This window comes from Pelobates fuscus, chromosome 4, assembly GCF_036172605.1.
Source record: "Pelobates fuscus isolate aPelFus1 chromosome 4, aPelFus1.pri, whole genome shotgun sequence".
Taxonomy (NCBI): Eukaryota; Metazoa; Chordata; class Amphibia; order Anura; family Pelobatidae; genus Pelobates; species Pelobates fuscus.
Window position 1 is genome coordinate 34,023,073 of NC_086320.1, and position 22,973 is coordinate 34,046,045.

At 39.1% G+C, this 22,973-nt stretch overlaps 1 long non-coding RNA gene across 1 annotated transcript in view; it reads right to left on the minus strand.

Moving 5' to 3' along the window:
• Nucleotides 1-5,364: 5,364 nt before the first annotated feature.
• The window catches only part of LOC134607720 (uncharacterized), an 82,667-nt gene continuing 65,058 nt past the window's right edge, over nt 5,365-22,973 (minus strand). The window contains exon 2 of the long non-coding RNA XR_010090684.1: nt 5,365-6,307. This is a non-coding gene — a long non-coding RNA (uncharacterized LOC134607720). The remainder of the gene's footprint in view (nt 6,308-22,973) is intronic.

Consider the following 22,973-nt stretch of genomic DNA (forward strand, 5'->3'; position numbering starts at 1 on the left):
TTAGTTTAATTGGTAACAGGGAGAGAAGGGGGGGGGGGGAGGGGGGCTTTTATAATTTTTCTTTTTACTAGAACAGAACACACACTGCTGTACAACACAAAACAGCAGAGATCTCTTTAATTAGGTTTTCCACACGCAGAATGTACAATTCTGCTATAAAAATCTGTAAGGGGTTTTTACTAGTCTTGGTATACACTGCGGAGATTTTACACACCATTTAAAGCGCACCTGTCATGTAGGCAAAATCATGTAGCGCTATGGCGGACAGCGAGATCGATGTTTTTTCACATGCGCTGAAATCCAATTGCTTGTATCTCACTGAATATATCTGGTATACATATGGCAGCTAAAAAAGACGTCTGCATGTGATTTTGTGTTTGCTAGCACAATGGTAGATCGTCTTTTAATAAATACATAGTGCAGACATTGCCATCTACAAATTAGTGGATGCCACTGTCACTTTAAAAACATATAGCAAGCACCGCTTCATATACATGCAGGTCCAGGCCCCTGCTGACTTGTCCTGTTAAGGGTGCCCGGGAGTGTAATCTTCCCCTCCAGCAGCAGCAGGTACTGTCTTTGCGTACCGGAGCATTGCTATGATAACCTGCGAGAGGAGAAGACAGTACCTGCTGCTGCTGGGGAGGAAGATTGCACGCCTGGGCATCCTTCTTCACTCTCCACTGTGCCACCGGACTACCTGAGAATCAAGTATCCCAGCTCACTGCCCATAGCTAAGAGGCAAGGAAGGAGGAATAAACATAGTTTTAAATAAAATAAAAAATAAAAAAACACTTGCTCAGCATTACATGCACTACACACAAACACATACATAATTCATTCAATACACACACTGCATACAATACACACACAGACACTGCATTCACTACACACACACATTGCATCCACTACACAAACACAGAAGACATTGGATCCACTTCACAGACACTGAATCCACTACACACAGACACTGCATCTATGACATCAATTACACACACTGCATCCACTACATAAACACATACACTGAATCCACTACACGCACACACTGCATTCACTACACAAACACACACACTACATTCACTACACAGACACCCTGCATCCATTACACAAACACAGACACTGTATCCACTACACACACTGCATAACATAATAGATGATGGATGTGGGCATGGTTTTGGTGGGGGTGGGGGGCAGTATTTCATCCTTGGACCCTGGCAGCACAATGTCTTGGGCCGGCCCTGCTTGAGAAACTACATCCATTGCTTCCTTGAACCATAAAGAACCATCAATATATAGCTGTCGTATTGTTTGGCGTGTCACTTTAACTATTACTCAAAACATTTAATACAAATCGAAAGGTCACTTTTGTCTTAAGGATACTGTTTGAAGGTATGCCTGACATTAACATGTTTTATTATGACCTTTAAAAATAGATCAAGCAACACGTGTTTTAATTACACAAACTGACTTAAACTTACTGAAATATAAGCACACATTGATATCAGTTGCTGTGAAGCTCTGTGATACACTCACACATACTATGCAAGGTTATTACGGTGGGTCTGGGATACATTCATACACATTACATTACCAACTTTCACACATTGATATCAGTTGCTGTGAAGCTCTGTGATACACTCACACATACTATGCAAGGTTATTACGGTGGGTCTGGGATACATTCATACACATCACATTACCAACTTTCACACATTGATATCAGTTGCTGTGAAGCTCTGTGATACACTCACACATACCATGCAAGGTTATTACGGTGGGTCTGGGATACATTCATACACATCACATTACCAACTTTCACACATTGATATCACTTGCTGTGAAGCTCTGTGATACACAAACCATGCAAGGTTATTACGGTGGGTCTGGGATACATTCATACACATCACATTACCAACTTTCACACATTGATATTAGTTGCTGTGAAGCTCTGTGATACACTCACACATACCATGCAAGGTTATTACGGTGGATCTGGGATACATTCAAACACATCACATTACCAACTTTCACACATTGATATCAGTTTCTGTTAAGCTCTGTGATACACTCACACATACCATGCAAGGTTATTACGGTGGATCTGGGATACATTCATACACATCACATTACCAACTTTCACACATTGATATCAGTTGCTGTGAAGCTCTGTGATACACTCACACATACCATGCAAGGTTATTACGGTGGATCTGGGATACATTCATACACATCACATTACCAACTTTCACACATTGATATCAGTTGCTGTGAAGCTCTGTGATACACTCACACATACCATGCAAGGTTATTACGGTGGATCTGGGATACATTCATACACATCACATTACCAACTTTCACACATTGATATCAGTTGCTGTGAAGCTCTATGATACACTCACACATACCATGCAAGGTTATTACGGTGGGTCTGGGATACATTCATACACATCACATTACCAACTTTCACACATTGATATCAGTTGCTGTGAAGCTCTGTGATACACTCACACATACAATGCAAGGTTATTACGGTGGGTCTGGGATACATTCATACACATCACATTACCAACTTTCACACATTGATATCAGTTGCTGTGAAGCTCTCTGATACACTCACACATACAATGCAAGCTTATTACGGTGGATCTGGGATACATTCCTACACATTACATTACCAACTTTCACACATTGATATCAGTTGCTGTGAAGCTCTGTGATACACTCACACATACCATGCAAGGTTATTACGGTGGATCTGGGATACATTCATACACATTACATTACCAACTTTCACACATTGATATCAGTTGCTGTGAAGCTCTGTGATACACTCACACATACCATGCAAGGTTATTACGGTGGTTCTGGGATACATTCATACACATCACATTACCAACTTTCACACATTGATATCAGTTGCAGTGAAGCTCTGTGATACACTCACACATACCATGCAAGGTTATTACGGTGGATCTGGGATACATTCAAACACATCACATTACCAACTTTCACACATTGATATCAGTTGCTGTGAAGCTCTATGATACACTCACACATACCATGCAAGGTTATTACGGTGGATCCGGGATACATTCAGACACATCACATTACCAACTTTCACACATTGATATCAGTTGCTGTGAAGCTCTGTGATACACTCAAACATACCATGCAAGGTTATTATGGTGGATCTGGGATACATTCATACACATCACATTACCAACATTCACACATTGATATCAGTTTCTGTAAAGCTCTGTGATACACTCACACATTCCATGCAAGGTTATTATGGTGGATCTGGGATACATTCATACACATCACATTACCAACTTTCACACATTGATATCAGTTGCTGTGAAGCTCTGTGATACACTCACACATACCATGCAAGGTTATTACGGTGGATCTGGGATACATTCAAACACATCACATTACCAACTTTCACACATTGATATCAGTTGTTGTGAGGCTCTGTGATACACTCACACATTCCATGCACGGTTATTATGGTGGATCTGGGATATATTCATACACATCACATTACCAACTTTCTGTAAACTTTGATGCTGCGTATCTCTGTAATACACTCACACACACTGCATATCACATTGCTATTACTGCTTTGAAGCTCTGTGAAACATTCATACACATCACATTTTTCACTACAAGATAAACATCTATTGGGATCCTGTAACATAGTGGTGGGCTTAACACAATATGACCACACAGTGTAACGAAGTCCCCATATTTGTTTGCTAAACAGGTTAAGTAGGCTTGTAAGATTTAAACCTGTATTTTATGTGCGTGCACCATTTCTTATTCTGTATTTTATACATTTATGGTCCAACAGGATGTGTTACATGCAGAGTTTCTGAAGTATTATGTAATATGTATTAAATTGTATTAAATAAACATATTTAAACCACTTGCAGGTGGGTGTTAGCCCCATCCCGCCCCCAAACTTTAACTGCCTATTGGACAAGCGTGGCAAATGTCTGGTTGGTTAGCACCCATTACAGGCCTCTATGATGTAATTTACAGCAAAAGCAGGAGAACACAATTACATAATGTCATGTACTCTACACATTTAGCTGTAACTGTGCATGTAGTAAATGATGACATGAGTCGAGCCGGAACACGTATGACATTGCTAATATGATATGCACACAACAGGGCTGAACCAATGGCCGACTCTCCAGCAGGCATGTTACTACCCCCGTTACACTCATCAAGGGCCACCGATACACCAATATATGGCTCAGTGGTGCACAGGGTTAATTGTCTGAAGATATATTAATAAAGGAAACGTTTTTAAAAGATGGAATCCAGGTTTGCCGCATAGGCTCCAAGTATGGCTGATAACAATTGGCCCTCTGGGGCATTGATATATTAGGTGTGTAGGATCGGTGATTACAATTATTTGCCAATTATTTGTGTGGCTCAGTTCCCTTATTGGTTGGGAAAACCATTTTCTGTCTAGCATGCTCACTTACGAAATCCCCCGATCTCATGGAAAGATAATTATCTCTGGTCCAGTAAATCCCTATATTCCCAGATATGGATGTAACGCTGTCAGGATTACAGTTACCCTGGGCCTAGTTTGATACTTCCTGAGTTAGCACCCCCACCTCCCACTGCAGTGCCATAAAGAAGAGATCTTTGGGAAAGAAGAGTGTTACAAAATGTTGCATACTATATCAAATTCCTAACGCTGACTTTATTTTAGATGGAAGCTGCTGAAGGCATTGCAACTGACTTTGTGCCTGTTTGATTACTTACCAACCAAACTTCACATTGCCACTAGCATCTGTGCCAGCTGGTGCCTTGGCAATCCGCACTTTCCCAGCCTTGCAGATCCATCTCCTGAACGGTTAAAGGAACTGTGGTGCGTAAGAAGAAGTATTTACAAGACTTTAACAGTTTTAAACAGACAAGAAGAAAAAAAAAGGTTTGTACAGCCAGTTATATGAAATGAGGCTGAAACTGATCTTGTCTTGCATCGTAACTAGAATTTCCCATAATACCCTGGGGGCAGTTTGTTGGCCTCATGGTGGCAGTAACATCATTACATCCAGCGGAACTTCAGGAAAAGAAACAGTTTGAGCACATAACCCCAAGCAAGGTAAAGCTATTTGTTAAATATTCTTTTAGCGGATATTGCGGAGGGGGGTCACCCACATGACGGGGATTCTAGGGAATGGAAATGCTGTTTAAAAAATTATGAGTTTTTAAATCTATTATGTGTTTATTAATGGTAAGAGGGACATGGTGGAAAGTATGTCAAGGAAACCAGAATAATTGCATTAATTTTTAGGGAAACAGAACATGGCAGCTTTAAAAGCCTGCAGTCTTTTTTTGGGGGGGAAGACTAAGATTGAAAACACGTCAATAGATAAGAAATGGCAGATGTGGGCAACTGGAAAGCTGGCCCTCTATGTTATGAAGTCAAACATTAGAACATCTCCTTGTACATAAAGAGTTAATATCAGTAATATCATGGATTTTATTATTGTCAAGTTACATGTTTTTATCATATCAACTTCCGGGACTATAATATGATCTTGTCTTAACATGGTCGTCACAGCTGATGAAAGACTTGTGCTTCAAAACTCTCATTCATCAAAACTGTATTCAATAACATCTGTTTGAAGCCAACTTAACTGTTAGATTGTATGCAAATATCCTTTCATAAGAAGGCAGTAATACAACTACAGATACTGTAGATAGTAACTATGTTATATATTGTAATGTATAGTATGTGCAAGGCCTTACATGTATTCCTGAAAGTCAATTGTCACATCTGTGGTCTAAACGGCGCCCTCCACAGGGCAGGAATAGAACACGCAGTTGTCATGAATACATATCGTTTTAAATCAATTTAGATAATGCAGTCTCCTTCAATTCCATCATCAGCAGTTATAAAGAGGATTTCTTTAACTGAAATGTAGTAACACAGTACCTTTTAAAGTGCAGGACTGTCTACATATTCTAAGTCGTAAAGTAAACACTGTATTAAGAATCCACTAAACCATCAATATCATGACTCAATGACCAGGAGAGGAGGTAAAATATTTTTTTCGGACGCGTTAACAAGGTTCCGTGTTGTCCAACCAGGGTGTTTTAAATTCCATATTTCTGTTTTAATATCCTGGGTAAGTTTCTCACATCGGAAATATATCCAGTAAATATATAATCGATCCAAAACCAAACCATGAAGAATCCAGTTTGCCATCCACCAATGTTTACTGTAAATCCACCGAAAAATCCACAAAAGCCAAAACGGGCGTTCTCCTTTCAGACGGTCCTAAAAAAAACACAAACAGAGAAAAATCCATTAGAATTTCTGCCATCGTACAAAGTGGTCGTATTAGAAAAAGAAACCGCATATCATTTTATAACTTCAATAAGCATTTAAACAACCCAGTCTGTATGTAGAACATGTGTAGTTAATCACTCAATTTTTTGGAGACTACATTTCCCAATATGCCCTGCTATGGTACACAATGAATAACTAGGGATATCAGATACACCATGTTATCATACTTGAACACGAGATAACGTGGAATCGCAAAGGAATTGATTTGATTAATTCACTGATTTCACACTCACAGTATACGACTGCTACATACTACAAGGCAGGACTTTTCATGCGCTGCTCGTGAGCACGTGCAATATGCCCAGGAAGTAGCAGTGGAGGTAGCATCGCTTCGCAATGTGCGTATCATTTAGAGATTGTAAACATACGTTTAGTGATCAGTGCTAACACGCTGCACTATATTTATATCTGTTCTAGAACTGAGTGCCACCGTCTGGGCTCTGTCATGGCGCTAACCTCTACCCCTAACCTGTCAGTTAAAAAAAAAGGAGAGTTTTGTTTTTTTTCAGATTAGCTATTTTTTACCTTTCATTTTTCCATCTCTATTTCATTTGGGAATATTCTGAGTTTAGTAAATAATCCTATTTGTACCTCACTGCTGAAATGGAGAGGCGATGGGATACTGAAACAGTGCTTCTATGTAAATGTGTGCCTTGGCCGTGCCAGGACTGAACTATCTTGTTAATCTAGTGATTGTTAATTGCTAAATCTTTATTTTTAGGAGCAAATTGAGGGCCACACAGAATAAAATGGCTAACACAACCTATAGGTGATTTCCAATGTTTTATTCAGTGGTTCAACTTCAGAGAAGTGACAGCCTCATTTAATTTGCAAATTATCTAGGATCTCTTACTCAAATAAAGAGAAAAGCCAAACACGGTTCAGAAATGTTTAATCCACGGGTAAGTAGTAAGTGGTGGAAAGGTCGGGGCGATGAGTTAATACATGCAGAATATCATTTCTGATTAACAGCAGCAACAATAAAGTTTGGTCCTTATTTGATGTCTGGGAGCCCATGAAAGCTGGGAACGGCTTAACATGTTAATTATAGATCAAATGATTGCTTCTAGTTAATATTACCGCACACTGCATTTAAAGGGATATTCATCAGCAAAACATCCTCAGTCACTGGGTTACGATCTGTTTGGCCTTTGGTTGTGTTGGATGTTGTTCTTAAGGGCATACATCCGATGTAAAGCTTGCATAAAGCACTAAAACCTGCTTTGGGAAATCACTATATAAGGAAAAGAAATATGAGACTTGAAGAAAAAGCTGCATCGCAGGCGGGGATGCTCTAAAGTGCATGGACAGCACATGCTGCTTTATATGATTATCAATAAACATGAGGCATGTGTCTTAGAACATATGTATTCAATGGAAGAGACAGAAAGGGGCTGCGTCAACGAACTGCACTCAAAGACTGTTATTATTTCCGAAATCAATGTCTAGCAATGGGTCGGTAAACTTGAGGGAACATTGTTCAATAAGAGGATTATTATCATGGCATTCATGATATTAAATTAACAAAGGAATTATGCTTAATTATGCATAACTTGCAAAACAGCTGACATGGAGAAGTTGTGAAAATTAATTTTGGCCTTATAGGGACACCCGCCACTGGATGTATGGCTACGGCAGTTTCACATGCCACCGTAGCCATATTAAGTCAATCTCTCTCAGTCAATCATCGTCACCGGTCACAGCTCGGGCTAAGGTAGAATGTGGGAACCCTAATTCACTATTAATCCATTCACCGACAGTTTAATACTTAGTGAAACATGAGCTAGAGTGGTGGTAATGTTTCAGAGCGTCCCTTTAAATCTCAGCTCTCCTAATTGCAGAGATGAGCAGACTTTCAATACAGAATAATATGTTCACATTATCAATTACCTACACATGTCAAAGATGTATTTGTCATTACACCTGGATGGTGGCATGTTTGTCCCTCCCTTGTTGTGGGTGTGGCTACATTTATAGCCTATTGAACGTTGTAACCAGTTGGAGGGGTGTAACATGCTAATGAACATTTGTGCTGTTACAATGTTACCTCTAAGTATTTGATTACTTTGCATTGCTACAATGTAGTGGTTACCATAGAGAGGTAGTTACACGTTGCTGAGGAGGTATTATGCTAAAAGGGTTGCCAGCTACATAAATAACTCACTTCATATTAAATGGCGACACATGAGGAGCCGTATGCAAAATTAATATAATTATTCTGTGATTAATGATTTCACGTGAATTCTACATTATTTAAATATACGTGACCTGTGTCCAGGAAACCATGGCAAGGCTAAAAACCCTTTAGATTTATTTTTCCAACTAAACCCTGTCTGAACATCATGGGAATGTAACACACAAACATTAAGGGACAATCCACTAATAATGAATGGGGGCACGGCAAAAATGGATGTCAGTTAGCCATTTCTTTGTTTATTCCAATTCTTGGTTTTGTTGTACTAACCGCTACGTTTCTGGGAAATATTATTACAGTCATTTATAAAGCGCCAACATATTCTGCAGCGCTGTACATATGAGGAAAGAGAGTGCAATATACACAGACAAATGTAAAAGGCAAAGAGGGCCCAGCCCTTGAGCAGAGATCTAACCATTAAATCTCTTTTACTAAGTATTTAGGATAGATAACCCATGAGCTTACTATCTAAAGGTTAAAACAGGGAGTTGAGAGGTTTCAGAGATGATTTAAATAAAAGCTTGCACTGTATATATGCATATACCCATCGTACCATTAGACATGCACTGCATGGCACTCAGAGGGTTAAAGAAGAGGGCTCAGTCCTCCAGCTTAGATATACATGTCCATTGTTTAGTTTGCATGACTTCAGCCTAAGCAAAGATTAAGACTTGTTACAGGAAGCATATTGTAAGCACAATTCCCTGTCTAATGAGCCTGGAATTAGTGAGTCAGCAAGGCAAGCATTTATACACCTCATATAACAATAGCATAGAAACAAAAAAAAAAGAAAAAGGATAATCGCACATAGTACCAGCCGTTCGGATGCATCTTTTTATATCCGCAGATACTCAGAGCAAACCACCGGGGCTCGTATACATCATCATTGTAATGTTTATTTTTATAGCTCGGTCCTTTAATATCTCCCTGACCTACAGTACAAATGTCAGCATTATTTCCTGAACATCTGCTGGGCACATCATTTTAGCCGGATCTCTAAGAATGGGTTGGTGTCAAATCCACTTTCAGTTTTGTGGGTTTTAGGCAATTCACACTTTGATGGTAACTAAAGACTTCATCTGCTCCACTCATGGTCAATTCCAGTCAATGAAACCTTGAATTTAACAGGGTAGTAGGCTACTGCCTAGCAGCAACTTGATTCAAGAGCTACATATTCCCCACTTAGCACGTGGGCTGCTTTCATGGGCAAATGAACCAAAAAAGGGAAAATATAGTGTCACAGTCTAGATTAAAATGAATGCAAGCATAGGACAAATACGTACCGTGTAGTTTAAAAAGAGTTGCTATTAGGTTTAGATTACAGATTAAATTTGCAATATTTAACATTGTATCCTAAAATATGTCTTTATAATCCCCACAATTAAAGGGATGCTCCAGGGAGTTGGACAACTATATTTCAGATTTAATTTCATGGTAAATAAATGTACTGGCTTTACACGTGTAGTCAATGTTATACAGGTTTTGCACTCTATTACTGCTCTGAAGGATTTATTTAGTTTTTTTTCCTTTTAATTTTCCAGTGGACATGCTTGATATTTTGCTGTGTTACCAGACCTCATTATCTTTCACAATTTTAATGGACAATCGTAAGAGATATAATAAGTGTTTAATGGGGGGAGGCTAGAAGGGGAAACACAAGTGGGTAATGGTGGGTAAGGACAGGTATGGGTGAGGGAAAGACTTTGGCCATAGAGGAGCCCCTCCTGACTACCTATGCTATTCCTTCTTCTCCCCAGTCAATATCCAATGTCCAAGCTCCTGTGCTTGGTCAGTTGAGGAGGAAACGTATCTTTCATTATGTGATTGGTTGGAAATCGATTGTGTTCTATTTGGAGATGGGGAGTTTAGTGAAGGACAATAACATATTTGTGGGATGGAAAGCAACTTCCCTTTCTGCGAGCTGATTGATCAGGTCATACACCCACCTCCAAAATGGTTCTAGTATTGGGCAATCCAAAAATATGTGCAGCATGGATCCCACTGCCCCCCAGCACCTCCAGCACTGGGGGACACCCCCAGAAAGACCCTGAGAACCCTTTGAGGTGTGTTTTAACAGGTAGTTAGAATCTTATAATTGGCTTCTTAATGAGTTGAGAATGAAAACTTGATATCACAGAATATGTCATTTGGACCATTGTTGTTCGGTAAATGTCATGGTCCGGACTAATTAATCTATACACAGCTATTGCTGCTGATCTTCATACAGATTCAGAATCATTCTCTTCCAAGAAGGATTGATATGCATCTTTTCCTTCCTCGGTTCCTAATGGATGAGGAAGTTTATGATGTTAGCATAGGATAATGACAAGGTTGGACAAGCCTGGGAAATCTAGTTCTTCAGGACTCAAGATGAAGCCTATTTCCCTTATGTCTGTATGTCTCAACTGTACAGGTTGGATTCTATGTTCTGGAATCTTGCCTCCCAAAAAAAACATGTTGAATACCTGGAAATACAACCGTTTAGCTGACATTTACAATTATGAAATGTGCGTTGTTTTTTTTTTTTTAAATTGGACAGTTGACAAATTTAGCCATGGGGTAGACAGCTCCCTAACAAATTCTTAAACCAGTTAAACTTAGTTACAGTTCAACGAGAAATGAATTGCACATCTTGTTGGTATTTGTACGAATTCTTTATATATTAATGGTGAAAGTGTCCGCCTAATCTTAACAACAACACTGGTGCTTTACCCTTGGTGAAGATCAGGCTGATTGAAAGTTGAGGTTATAAGCAGATAAATACAGAAACAAAAAAAAAGGAAATCTACTATTTATTAAACTTGTTCCAGGGCCCTATTTAACCCTATTTAATCTTGCCCTGCAGAGAGTCCCAGGAGGAAGGATTTCCCAAGTAAGTGGATCAATCTCATAAGAGCCGGCATTAGGAGCTAGAGTAGGACCTGCCAAGAATGGAGTACATTGACGTTGTGGCAGGCTCATGCAATGTGAGATCATATACTGTAACTAAACTAATTATTTTTGCCTTGGTAAAGTGTTTGTAATAAAAACTATTACATTCTGTGAGCTTAGAAATTGATGTTTAGTGAATGAGTGAGTGCACTGGATCTTGTATGACCTATTAAACTCTGTATTTAAGTCCCATTTTACTAGGTCAAAGTTTGACGTCTGCACAAAACAGACAGAAGAGGCTTTCACGGCGTTTTGAGAGGATGCTTATATTATTCATCGCTCGCTTATACATTCATCGCTCAGAAAACAGAAATGTAATCGCATAGGCTGGAAAACCATTACTTATATGAGAGAAAACAGAAGCCATATGTAATTCTGAAAATCAAACCTATCTCGTGCTTCACAATATGTCTAACGTGCTGGAAACTTGTTCCAGGAATACAGTCAAGAAACAGCCACAGAAAGATAGGATATTGGAGAATTATTGCAGAAAAGTATGAGGCAAATGTCTATGGAATTATTGAGTTTACCCCAACACCTTCTCAAGCAATGAAGAAGCTTTACATTTTCCGTAGCATTATGGTTGCAGGTGCCGAAGAGAATTTTATCAAGAAATATCTGAGGATTACATCCCATAGTTCATAAATGTTGTTGTGGTTAGTGCAGATTTGTAAGGGCTGAGGCCTATAGAAGGGTCAAGTCAAACAGTCAAGGATGAATAGATGAGCTGATGACTGGGCACCGGTTAATCGGGCAAACACATTGTCAATGTATCTAGTGAAGTGTCCACCCATAAAGCAAACCAAGACTATACACTTAACCAAGATACAAACTCTGTTTTTTGTAACGCAGTTCCCACTTTTTCAAAGTCCTAACTTGACAGTCCATTCAAGATCTTCAATCCTTTTTTATACCAAAAGAAGCCACTGTCAGATGACACTAAATGTGAACACCTAGAAGAGCATCACACCATGAGGGTCAAGATTGGGAGTGCGTATTATGTCCCTAAAGGTGTTGGGATCCAGTCCAGGTGGAACTGAACTTGCTTTCTATCAAGGTACCACAACCTAAACAAGAGGGATTTCCCAAAAATGTTTACCAATAATACACTGTACATAAAGGGAACTAAATTCCTACACCCTTACATCAGCTAATGATACCAGCATCTCAATTCTATCATAATATTTACCACCAACTTTCAAAGCAGAGAACACCTATAAGGCACCAAAAGTTTATTATTGACTGTATCTGAGGTCCAACATAAAATTACGTCATTCTTATCTGTTAGTTTATATTTCTACACTTGGTTGTCAACACACTCAGTAGTTGTTAAAACCATGAATATTAACTTTTGAAACAATGATAGGGCGACTCACTAAAGTGATAACTGCTGAAGATTCACAGAGAATTTCAAATTTTACTTCAAAATTGTTCTGGAAACGTTCACACAACCATCTATACTTTGTTTGGTGCTTCTACCCTGGCCTTAAATTTTAAATTCACCTTAAATTGAACAATTCTCACTTGAGTAAACAACCTTTTTGATTGTTTTATTTTTTTGTTTAGTTTTGTAATTGGACTGTGACAATGTGCTGTGAGATGAAAAGGGTTTATAATTTAGTCTCATGGAATAGGAGTAGATCTATGTAATAATATAAATCTATTATAGCATTTATGCTTTTTGCAGGTACGAATAAAGAGACATTATTATTTTAGTGTTTTTTTATACATTTCTTAGGAAAATGACTTGCGTGTCTGGGAATCCCAGCAGATATTGGAAAAAATGTGGAAAGATATTAATTGCCAGCATCCGGAGCAACACTGCATAACCCATGTGACTAGTAAAATCAATTTATTCTACATCCGCAATCTTGTCTTTAAACAGTATGACGAATGTATGACAGTAGCAGCTACAGTGCTTGATCAGTAGATGGATAGCTTTACTCTATCATAGTGTACACAAGGGTCTAGTACCTTTGACAACTAAATGAAGTCAAAACTTAAAGCAATGATTCTTATAATCTAGATCTGTATCCAGAAAACTGCCTACCTCCATCTAACGATGTCCAAGGCTTCAGTGAGAAGACAACAGACTGGTGCTCTCAGCCTCTGTCACTAGCTCTCCCTTTCACAAAACAGTTTGGAAAGGTATGTACCTGACACGGACGTATAGGATGCTCTTTGGTAGGTTCCCCGCCTCCACTACTACCGACAGAGATCCGTAAGCTTATGTTCAGCAACTTTTGTTAGCTCTCCTTGAAGAGTAGAATTAGCACATTGGCAGAGAGTGTCCGCTGATCACCCTCAGCCAATGAGCTAAGCCCTCCATGAACCATCAGACTTAGTTTAGAGAGAGAGCTTCCAGTTCTGTTGGAAGTAGTGGAGGCGGGGAGCTGCGCCTGGATAACGGATTGACTACTTAAATTAAAAGGGGTGCCTAGGACACCATAACCACTATAAAAAAAAAATTATATGAAGTTTTAATCCACAATCCCACTATTTAGGCTCGCCTGTCCCAACCTGCAGTACATTCCTATGTAAACAGCTGTCCTGGATACCAACTGCAGAATGTGGACAATTAAACTACAACTCCCATAAACACCTGCCATGCCCATAAAGCACTGTTGTGCAGGTATTTATAGGAAAGTTTAAGCATAGTTACAGAAAGTTAAAGGAACACTGCAATGTTAGGAATACAAAGCTTTTCTCTAAAACTCTAATGTTTTACATTGCAAGGTTAAGGGAACAGGGACCCTGCACCCAGACCACGTCAGTGAGAGAGCGTCACTTTAAACTAAAACTCTATTAGGATAATCACTAGAGCACATGGCAGTGGTTATGGTGCAAACAATCTCTGCCCCTCTGTTTTACATCAAACTGATTTTCCAAACAACTGGGCTCTACAGGCACATGAAACAAAGCCCATCATTTGGCCCTCAGATAATACAAAAGTTCCCCCAAACATTGGTGTTCCGCTTCGCCAAGGTGCTGGTGAGTGGGGTAAATGGGGGCAAACAAGTAGGCTAACAAGGGCTGACCATGCACTGAGCAAGCACTGAGCACTATTTCAGCACTCTCGGCAGGGATCTATCACCCTGATCATAGCGGGAGAGTGTCTGATGCTCCACTCACACTATGCTTTTTGAAGATAGTTCCCTGGTTCCCCAAAAGTTGGATACAGGGAACAAACTTAGAATGGCATGAATGACTAAACCCTTAATTTGGGGCTGTACAGACAAGATCGGGACTGTTGGGACACCCACCGCATTCATCCCTGCTTGGACTTTGGGGATAGTGACAGTGTTTTTTCATTATCTGCACAGTAGCCAAAGGGTTGGGATTATGATGCCAGGAGGCCATCTAAAAAGTCTACAATGAGTACCAGTAGTTGTGGTTCTTGCAGTCAGAATCATGTTTGAGTCACTTCCTAGTCTGGGCACAACAAACCGCAAAGGCTACAATGCCTGGTCATTTGCAGTAAATGCAAAAAAGACCAAATATGAATAGTATACTTATTTTGAATATGTATTGTTTTTGATACATATTTTTCAATACAAATATCTATAAACTTAAGTAAAAAGGAATGTGCCCACTCTGGTTTGGAGTGACTCTTTCAACCAGAAAGCGTAACCCATAAATGATGAAGTCTCCACTATAAACGTGTTCCTTAAAGAAGCTCTCTAAGCATCCCTGCAGTGGTTATGGTGGGGGTCAAACAGTTTTCAAGTCGTTTTGTAAAAACTAGGCTCTCCTGGTTTACTTTCAAATACGTTCTAGTGAGTATGATGCTTCGAGCACCTCCTTAATTATTTTTAAGTTAATATGTAAAAACAGTGATGTCAGCTTGCACAACGGAATATCTGAGCCAAAACACAAACATATAGGATTAAAGGTTAAGCAATTTTCTTATTCTAAAAAAAAATGTAGCAGTGCCACCAACGAAGGCTCATTTAAATCCAATTAAATCCCCTGATCTCTCTCCACGTAATTAGCATTAAACGGGGTTTTTACAGTTCAGATAGAGGGTTTAGCAAGGAAGGAAGTTGAATAAACACATCAAATTAAAAATGAAATCATTATGTGTGTCCTTTTTATCTAGGTTTTATCAACATCAAGAACATGGGTTTAAAACATTAAAGTTTAATGTTCGATTAGGATGTGCAACAAATCTCTCAGCTTCCGGGAGCTTAAAGTGTTAAATGAGAAGACATTTTATTACATGTAATTACACATTCTGAACAAAGTTAACAAATATGTTGCAAGAGCAATAATGATTATGCAATATCAAATGATGCTCATACTATGTTCCCAGACGATGTCTTAAAGAAAAATCTTTATGATTTCAATTACAAGTAAATGAAACAGAACCATTTCTGAGCCAATAGGGGATGTCTGATACTTTAAAGATACAACAAAGTAAACAAAACATCAAAGAGTAGATGTGTCTCTAATCTGACAAGTGGATTGTATTCCTAATCTGATACATAAATCAGTTATTACATTTCCTTAGCACTATAACGGGGTTATTCGCCTAAGCAAGAATTTAAAGTGAATTTACCAAGTGATATTCATGTCCCAAAGAATCATGTAGGTCGGCAGTAGTGAAGTGGTTAATAATATGAATAATTACAGCAGCCACGGCACAGCTTACTTTATATATTGCTAGCTGAGCTGAACTAATGGTATGTTTATCTCTTGACCTATATTACCAATAATGAGTCATGGGAAACCTCACACAAACGGTCAGTAAGGCAAAAGGTGAATTCTTAGAAAAACCCATAGAATTCTACACATCATTTAACCTCGCAACAACCAAGGATGGCCTACGCAGTTCTTTTGAGATTCATATTGAATATTCTGAATATAAGCTAAAGGGCTACACCAAGCACAATTACCTTTTCAATGATTTGAAGTGCTTATGGTGCCTGGAGTCTGTATTTGCATAATTTCACTATGAAATGCGGCACCTCTGCTGTCAGAGATGTAATGAGATTACCCAGCCTGGAACAAGAACTCCGGGTGCCTAATGTGAATCTTTAACTGGCACCAGGCAGCCAATCACGCATCATCTCTGTGCCACCGATGTCCTCCCTTCATCCCATCTTACCTAACATTCCGACCCCTCTGGTGAGTGGCAGTAATGTCAGCAGAGGACGTCCAGGCAGCAGACAGAACTTGGCCTTGGTGCTGCAACAGAGGTAAGTTTTAGATTTATTTATTTTTAAATTAAAGCTGAGGGAAGATGGAGCAGGCTAGAAAAGGTTACTCTAAGCAAAACCAGTGTTTTCTTAAAACACTGTTTTTGGTTGGAGTAGCCCTTTAAGTGCATTCACTAGTTGTTGGCCTTGTATGCATGGTGTGTTGTCTCCACATCCTTAAGGGGTTAAATGCCTGCTTCCTCCCCTGGTACCGGGTACCAAAGAGCAACGGTAGCACAATTAGAGTAGTGATGGGTACATTTGGTACCTTAAATCTTAGTGAAAACATTTATTACAATGCTATTTTAGGGTGTCATAACTAAGGTACAGTAATATGTGTTTTTTCTTAGCATTGAGATAATGACTGACAAAGCACTAGAAAGTTAATTTTTTTTTGCTTTCTTCCCAAGTGTTTTCTACTTAGGATCAATACGCAAACCAGTATAACTCTTTTGGAACAAAGGGCCATGTGTGTGTACTGGGACTTTGATGGGGGTGAGCTCTCCTGGGAAAGGGTATCCCCAGAAGCAGGGACCTTGGAACAAACCCGGGAATCAAAGCAGGGCCCAAATTAGGGATTGATGTGGCAAATCCAGGCAGCAGAATGCCTCCCGCGAATGCTCACCGTACATTTACCAATGCTCTACTTTAATTCATTTTAAAGTTAACATATTAAAAGAAATATGCTAAGTTAAAAAAAATGCATAAATATATTAACAAACTGATTTTTATCTAGCAAAGTAATTAAAGCATGGCAGCCTATTTTATTGATCAATATATGGACTATATCCCATCAGCTTTATTGGTTGAATTACAGCCTATATTCCGACTGCTTTCTAACAGGTTGAATTTAGGAGACTAATTTAGATGGACGTATCCATGAGATAACCTCCTTAACACAGTTTTCCTAGATTTTGCAATAGTTCTTAAAACAATAACCACTATATTAAATTGTTCTTAAATAGTGTTCTTCGTTTCAGTGTAGCGCCAGTTATTTTAGTTAAGATAAATATTCAGGTATGAGGCTAGAATCTGCCTTCTCATTAGGAAGTAAAAATATACCAAATAAGTATGTTCAGAAACAAATTCTGTTTACAGGTCGTTGACAATAGGAATGAACTATATATACCTGCAAACACTCAACTCTGTATAATTCCTTAGACCACTTGTTTATACAATGTATTCACCATTGTGTGTTATGTTAAAAGATCTAAACAGGCCGACTAAGGAGTCAACACAAACTGCTTTATCTATCTTGCCTCTGGATGCTCTCAAACTATCTGCGCAGTACATTCACCCCATTTTCACAAAACTCATAATCTGCCATTATGTAACAAAATACATTGCTTGTGCGTTTTGTTTCACAGACAGCTCTGCATCTGTGGAATAACCAACCAGAAGATATCATGTCTTCTACAAGTTGCAATTTCCAATTCCTCAAAAGATCTTCAATCGAACCAGAGCTGAAACAACTGCCAATGTTAAATGGTCAGTAACAACGTGCATCCCTGCAACGGTTATGGTACCCGGAGTATCCTGCACCCCGCCTCCCCATCCAAAAAGGCTGAGAACTGCAAATATTTGTAAAAACTCTCTGGATATATACAAGAACTACATGGATCTCTGATGTCAAGGGAATTATTTTACTTCTGTTTTATAGCCATACTTCATTCAATTCACAGAACCCAAAAAGACCTCTCTCACGTCCTCTGGAGATAGCCCAAACCGAGACTGCATACGTAAATGGTCAGCTGTTTGGGGGAGCACTGACGAAGCCCAGATTACTTTTAGTTGAACAATAACAGCAGTTCCACTCATCCTACATGTTGATTTGAACCGTAGCCAAGTGAGATAAACTACAAATACCACAAACCTCTGCTGGAAGGACTTTATGGGATAATACAAAAATTCACAGGCCAGAATCAAGAATCATAGATTTGTAATAGATTGGGAGTCTTCCTCGTCAGGGTATGCCCGCTCTGGCAAGTGCTGCAAGGTTTTGAGAACTTGAAACCAGATTGTTTTAGTTATTGATTGATTTTGCTAATTTTTGAATGTATATATGTATTAAAAAAATGAGGGTCAAGTTCTGTCTGTTTAAAAATGTAACTTAAAATGTATTGCATTATTTAAAAGTTGAAAAAAATATATCTCAATCTTTTTTCTTTTTTTTTACTGGTAAAGCACTTTAATTGCACGTAAATAGATTAAATGTGGTTAGAATAATCTTTATTAGAACGGAAATCTTATCGCTGGCCGTGTCTGGAACGCGGTAGCTGTATTTTAAAGGTAATCAGATGTGAGAAATAGCTGTGGCTTTCAAATTTTACTTCTATTTTTGCCATAACTTCATAATTTAAGTTTTAATGCTTATTAACCTTTTGATCAACAGGAAAAAACAACTACTTCAAACCTTCATGACTTTATTACATTTCTTGACAGCGTGATCAGCGTTGGTTTGTGTCTCCTGCCCAGCACCGTTCAACAGGGACAGCATGCAGTGTGATCGGCAGTACAGCAAGCAGTACAGCAGGCAGGAGCTGCAGCATGAGAGGGAGATCTCCCTCTCATGCTGCACGTACACAGAGTGCTCTGTATTGTGTGAGCTAGGAAATTCTTCTGCTGATGTTAGTACTGACACCAGCAGAGGGTATCTCCCTGAGTTAGGGTTACAATTACCTTTAGAGCTTAGGCTAGTGCTATGCTAGGGTTAGGTGTAGCGTTAGTGTAGGGAGTGGGTTAATGTAAGATGATGGTTAATGCTGGCTATATTTAGAGATAATGAATGGGAAACTTGGAGATTTGTTTCACTATGAACTGGAATTCATCAAATTTGGGCTGATCGGGTGATCTTGTCAATTCCCAATCTCTGAGTCAAAATGTAGTCGAGTTTCAAATCGCACAATGTATATGATGAATTGGCGCAAAACAATGAGAGATAACCAATAGGAAAAAGATAAAAGATGGTTATGGGACAGCCACTAAATGTTAATTTTATCTACAGGTCAAATGACCAATAGAGAAAAAGTATTTTAATTGCCCTTCCCCATTTCCGCCTTTATTGGTTATTTTTTCTAACTTAATCAGGCTGCCCTCCCTAACATTCGTCACCCACAAGCGAGCTGACGGAGAACTTGGACTTGGCACGAAGGTGAGTTTAGCTATTTCCTTTCTTTTTTTGAGCGGTGAGGGGGGAGCAGGAACACTGTTTTTCAGTTACAGTAGTCATTTAATATATATATATATTTATTTTTATTTATTTTTTTTAAACTGAAAAGGCACTTCGCATTAAACATTAATGTAGCAGTAAGTTGCTGTAAGGAACAAATACAGCATGTTTTTGATTTTCACGCAGCTATTAACAGCTCCCACAATGTGGTGCATTGTAATATTTGTCAGACATCACAAAGTCATTTATATCTTCACAACCTCCACTGAACTGAGTCACGAGGAGGATCTTGCCTTGAGTTCAATGGAAGAGAGATACAAAATGTTTATCCTGAAAAACCGTTGGCTGTCACATTGTGATACTGGAGCCCTACAGCTACTGAAACATTGATGTAATGTGATGATTTCGAATTGCTCAGTAGGTAGACCTCTACTCTTGGCTAAGCCTGAAATATTTAAAAAGAGAGGAAGTTTGCTATAGCTCAACAAGCTCAGTGGATCTAGGGAATACATTCCTCTAAATGGCTTGTCTGTTTTTGATAAAAAATAGGGGTAGGAAAGCGGGACGTGAAATGGGATGAGCCAGTAGGGGGCATGCCAGTGATGCCAAGCTCACCACTGGTCTCTGGTGATGCAGTACGGTGGGTCCTCCTGATAAAAAATGGGTAGGTCCCCCAGTGTAAGACTGGCGTGCATAAACGGCAATACTGCAAAACCTACTCACAGCAGCCCATGAAGCACTCTTGCATGGGCCCTAATACCAGCTTACTTAGCAAGAACGCAACTATTGATGATCTCAGGCTGTGCTTACATAGTGAGTTTCTGGCCTATAGCAGATGTCAAACAAGGGACAACAGTTGGGACTGTCCTTCTAATTCTGGGACTCTTGGGAGGTATGAATGTCCATTAATAAAGCTCCATTGGAAACATACGTAGTGGAATTTGATCTTATTACATAAACCCCTACTCTCCAGGGTGGATTTTTTCTCATCATATAGAATGTGTAACGGATCACCTGGCACCCCGACTGAGTACCTCCGTTGATGGATGCTCCTAGCGTTTCCTGAGGTTTCCAAGCACTCTGGCAGACACCACAATCACCGAACCGAAGAAGCATATAAATCCTCTCAAGCATATGAATGCTGTAGACAGTTGAATAGGAAACCATACGAATAGGTTTACACTCCTAGCAGTCAAACTGGAACAGCATACAATACAGTATTGTTGTTCCTAAAAGTCATAATATGTCCACGGATTGCCCTTAAAGGGCCAGTAGCAGCAATATAAAATACCACATGCCCAAATATTGCATTCAAACGTACAAATTTACCAGGGGCCATAGTCAGCAGGTAGGAGGCGGGCAGCCAGGCCTCTCCAATGTTCAGTGGCGAGGCGGGTTCCGCCACAGAATGTAAAAGGTATGACAGAAGAGTCTGTGTGAGCAAACTATGAGACAGAGAATCAAAGTCTATATAAGTATAACAAGAGCCTTCGGTCACGGCACAGGTCTTATATTACCAATGTAGTATTTTTGTACATTAAGGTACACATTAATTATACATCAAATACTGTTAGGGGTGCAAAAAAATGTTTATGTTCCCGGAAGATGTAAAGAGTGCAAAGGTAATATAATATATATTATGTATGATGGTAGTTAAGAGCATTTGTACATTGAAAATCATTGGCGTATTGTGTAGTAAATACTATAGAACTAATGTTGAGTAAAATATATTTAAACCACCAATGAATAGAAACACTTACAGCTAAAACAAGCACTATGTATGTCCTATTTATTAAAAATAAATAATTTCTCATGTCGTATTAAACGAAATCAGTGACTGAAAATCAAAGATCTTATTTTACACTGCATTCCAAATCATACAAAGTCACTAGTATCATGACAAACACTATTAAAGTAATTTGCAGCCACTCAAGCAAGTAGAAATAACCAGCCAGGTTACTGGAATTAAAATCATTTTCCAGGTTACATGAACCAACAACTTCAAGGCATGTCCTGTGTATGCATGCAGGGCATCATTTTCCCATGGTTCTCTGCAGCCATCAGGGCCGGCGCAACCATAATGCAGCACAGGTGGATGCCCAGGGCGCACTGGCGCGGGGGGAGGAGCAATCTCTGGGTCATGGGTAGGAGGGGAGTGCACAGCAGAGCACTCCCCTCCTGTCAGTCACTTCATGTAGCGTGGCCCAGCGCACTGCTGGAGAGGGTCTTCAATCAAAAGCGGATAAGAAAAACAAAAGGGGGTAAGAAATTCAAAAGGGGGGTTAGAAGAAACACAGCAAAATGCATCATTACCTATGTCATCACATTGCTGCCCCTTCTTAATTTTTGTATCTGCCATCATGTAGTTAAAACCTACATTTTGATTATGTAAAGGTTATCTACAGAGAAGCCAACATATTCCACAGCGCTGTAAAATTAATACCTACTTAAACACATTTTCTCGTCTGAGTTTGATAGTTCTGCTTTGACATTTACTATAGATGTTTTAAATATGGTTGTGATAACTACAGCTGTTATATCTTAGGAATGGCCACCATTAAAGGCATTATCCAGACTTTTGTAAATTGACTCAAGAAACTAGAAAAAAAATAAAAAATAACGATGAACAGAGTTTCAAACTAGCTGTATTTGTCTTATTTGCAAAGACCAATTGTTGATGAGCTTGAAATCATCCCCATTCAAAGATAGCAGATCATTAAACAAAGTGGTAGAAGTGATAGATTTAACAAGCAGAAGGCTGCAATATGGCTAATGTTTCCAGCAGCCGACATACCGTCATGTAGGTGTGAGTGAGGGACATCCTGGTATAATATTACTTAAGTAGCAGGAAAAGGAAGAGAGTTGTTGAAGAAAGAAAGGAAGAATGAAGGTAAAATAATGTCTTTCATCAGCAGGATGTGATGGGAGAAGGTTGTAACCCATCTTTTAAATTGTTTTGTTGCTCTGCACTTGGTTGCTACATTGTTTTACAGTTTTCACACTTTTTGATCCTATTCTTTTTGTGATTCCTCTCTGGATTGTACATCAGTTGCCAAAAAAATGGCTAGCAAGTCCTTTTATGTTGGGCTAGTAAATAATGTA